General features: G+C 33.0%; 1 long non-coding RNA gene across 2 annotated transcripts; it reads left to right on the forward strand.

The window, feature by feature from the left end:
• Positions 1-2,051: 2,051 nt before the first annotated feature.
• Positions 2,052-3,279, forward strand: LOC108965931. Of its 2 annotated transcripts, none has more exons than XR_001993152.1 (5): positions 2,052-2,271; positions 2,344-2,693; positions 2,759-2,855; positions 2,935-3,101; positions 3,159-3,279. It is a non-coding gene; the product is annotated as an uncharacterized LOC108965931 (long non-coding RNA). The 2 variants fall into 2 exon arrangements; XR_001993153.1 differs by having other exon boundaries at positions 2,368-2,693.
• The last annotated feature ends 457 nt before the right edge of the window (positions 3,280-3,736 follow it).

The following is a 3,736-nucleotide window of genomic DNA, read 5'->3' on the forward strand; positions in this document are numbered from 1 at the left end:
ATATCATATTATTCTCATTTGTGTTTTGCAAACTTTTAACGCAAGACGTATTTCCAGATTTTATTCAAAGTATTGCCCATTTGGAGCTTTAACATTATTTCATCTTTGTTACAATATGTGGATTTCGTGAAAAAAAAAGCTGCGCTGGCTTGGCAGCCAGGAGTGAACCAACGCAATTTTGATACCCTGTTCCGATGTGAACCGTTATTAAGACGGAAATTATTTTCCCGTGTGTCCTCCGAGTTTTAAAAAATTTTCGGCAATTGCTCGCTTTAATTTAATAAGTTTTTATCGGTAGCCTTCTCCTTTAATAGTTTTATTAGGTTTAAGAAGCTCATAATACTGCACGCCCACCAAATACAAAATGATCACACAGTCCCGGCGCCTTGAATATTCGGCTAAACTTCCACCAAAATATCATGACTTTCCGCGTATGTTTTCTTCATAGTAATGTAATGAAGAAGAACTTCCCGCGAAAGCACTTCTTCAGACTCCAAGTTTTACTTATTTCAGTAAAGTTAATAGATGTTGTTGCCAGAGTTCTCCACAGCTAAAAGTGGTGTAGTTTTGAATATTTTTAAAACAGATGTAACCAATTGTATCGCCACCAATCAAGGCTATCGCCAAAGGAAAGCTGATGTACAGTTTTATTATAAACTAGCTGAATGCCGCCCGCTTCGTAAAGCGTTCTGAAATAAAACTACTATTTTTGCCATATCATTTGTTTAATGAAAGATTTTATTACAATCTAGTTCAATGCTCTATGATAAACAACATTTTTAGTTATTTTGTTCTCGGTATAAATAAATAAAACCGCTGGCATGCAAAAAAACTGGATATTCTAAAATCATGTCGCATATTCCCAAAGACTGCCCTTGCGTTTTATTTATGGTATTGTCAAAAGCAAAACGAACTGGAAATTGCAGATTAATTTGAGATTAATCTCAAATGGCAAATCAGATGCAATCATTGGAATACGGGGAATAAATACGTCTTCACCTTTAAATTTCCCGGTCAAAATCGTTGCTTCAATAACATTTCCCATTACTTTTTAACAGCTAATCTTGTAACATTACAATATATTTTGAAGCATAGTAGTTGTAACTCCGACTTTCAATTGAAGATTATGCAGTGGTAATCCCGAAAAATCAAGCGAATTCAGAAATTCGATAGGATAATTCACCACATCTTCTTCATTCGTCATCTCCTGGTATATTAAGTTGTATGGCTGTATTTAATTCGTTAACATCCCTATTTTTTGCTTCCAAAATTATTCAAACACTTTTGACAACAACTGAGAATATGGCACGAGCCAACGATTGTCTACTTCAATGTCTTTGTAAAAAAGTGCACTCACCTTTTTGTTTGTTCATTTTACCACAGAATAAAAAGAAATAGCTATGCATATATATTTACAGCATAATGATGAAAAAGTAGTCGGCAGTGCAAAATATGATTAAACTCACGATACACAGAGCCAAAAACTTCACCTATAATCAATAAAATTGACTTCTAAAAAAGCTCATCGGGCGAGGAAAGCTAGGGGGAATATTGAAGAAAATTTGACTAGAAAGTCTTCTTAATTTAAGTTTAAATTTCTTCTAAAATCTCTTGAAAAGGAAACCGGCTGAAAATAAAAGGATTACTTCTTATATATTAATTTGTTTTTGTAATTTTGTCAAAAAATTCAATTGTTGGAAGAAATCTACTTGTTTTTATGAGAAAACTATTAAAGAGCAAATTAATAAGGACATCCACTTATTTTTACTAGAACCTTATTAAATTGATTAAATTAAATTTAAAATTTGCTATTAACGTCTCAAAATGCGTACATACATACATATTAATGTTTGCATATTGCATCAGCCAATTTAGAAAAATTTTGCTTGGCGACAGTGTTATTCTTTTTATCCCGTTGCTTTTTTGTGAAGTTGCTTATAACATGTAAATGACACATGTCACATTTCAGTTGCTCTTGTGTTGTATTGCTTGCTAGTTGTGTTGTGAAAATTTATTATATTATATTCAAAATGTGCGATATTTATGGTGAACCAAGCCAAGGCAATGTTTGATTTCTTGGAATTATTAAAGTCTTGGGGATTGCTAAACGAAATAATTGATACCCTGATTGAACGGGGGATTAATTCCTTTCTCATTCTTGACAAAATGCGAATTGACGACGTTGACGCTTTTTTCGATAGATGTGAAACAAAATATTTCGGAGAGCGCATAAAATTTAAAGCCGGTTTTAGGAAGTGGCGAACAAAAAAGGTAAGATGATTCTTTTATTCTTAAATTATCAATTTAGTTTACAGAGCGGTATGCACAACACAAGTTTTTAAGGGTATTCCATTTATTTGTGACCAGGAGATACAAACTGCAAACACCGACGTCTTAGATTGGCTGAAAAAATATTCAGTGATTTGTCTTCCGTAAAATCGGGAGAATGTAGTATGGTACTTTGTTCGCCTCAAACGAAGATTTCTTCGTTTCGCGAGCTTTTAAAAACGTCAGTAAAGGGACAACTTGCTTTAAGTTATCAAGAAATTCATGGCTACTTGGATAGTAGAAACCAAAAAAATGTAACACATTGCATCGTTGACAACTATATTGGTTTAGGACGCAAAATGCAATACTCAGATATGAGGGAATGGGCGAATGAAATTGTTGCGGTATTTCCTAAAGAAAAGAAGGTAATTGCACGTATTCGATTACAACTACTAAAAACTTACAAAAAATTTTTGTTACTCTTATATAGTAGGAATGGGAAAAAAAGAAGCCGAGTCATAATGTCATAAAGTTGGAAAACAAAGCCAATTATGTTACCCAGGAAGCTCATGGAGATGTTTTTGACGGTATGCAATACTTTTTACTTCTACTTTATAAAATAAATGGTGGTTTTAACAATATTTAATTTAACTTCTTGCACTGCAGATAACGTATTGGAAAAAAAGTGTTGGTTGGCACATAATTGCACACCTTGGGAAAAAGTTAAAAAGTTTTGGGTAGATACATGCACATTTAGAAATAAATGTAAGGGATCTCTATCGGATTTGCTAGCAGACTGGCCGCGCTACAATGATTTTAACGGTTACGAATTGGTAAGAAAAAMGCACAAATTATTTATTTTCAAATTAAACATTATTCAATTATAACAGGTTGATATTGATTTTAATGCCACGCATCCAGACATTTGAAACGAGCTGGTCTTGAAACTTGACAAGTTTTATAAAGTAATCCTTCCTATCTGAAATGTGGAAGTAAAAGACCAAGCCAGCCGAGAGTTACTACTTTCGAAATTCCTTTACAAAGATTTAACAAATGGTAAAAAAACATGAAAACTATAGAATATTAAATTATTCATATGTTGAATTAATTTATAATCAGATTCTAAATATTGCATTGTGTTGTTATTGCTCCATGCGGTTCTTCAACCACAGCGTCAGAGTAAAACCCACAAACCAACGATTGGTGACGCTCAATCAGAGCTTATAACACTAGCAACTATTCCAAATGATATATTACCAAAGATTTCATCCAAAATTGAGCAATACGCAGTAGGTGAGGACTATACAAGTATTTCAGAATTCTTTATATTTTGCGACGGGCTTAAGTGGATATGTCCCATTTTAATGAAATGTGTCGCCTGTATTATTAAGTTAAGTTATGTATTCCAAATTGAATATTCCCACAATAGCAAGCAAGTTTGGGTATTTTTAGAACAATACTTTTTTGG

This window comes from Bactrocera latifrons, unplaced genomic scaffold (genome assembly GCF_001853355.1).
Source record: "Bactrocera latifrons isolate USDA-ARS-PBARC rearing strain unplaced genomic scaffold, ASM185335v1 scaffold_150, whole genome shotgun sequence".
Classification (NCBI taxonomy): Eukaryota; Metazoa; Arthropoda; class Insecta; order Diptera; family Tephritidae; genus Bactrocera; species Bactrocera latifrons.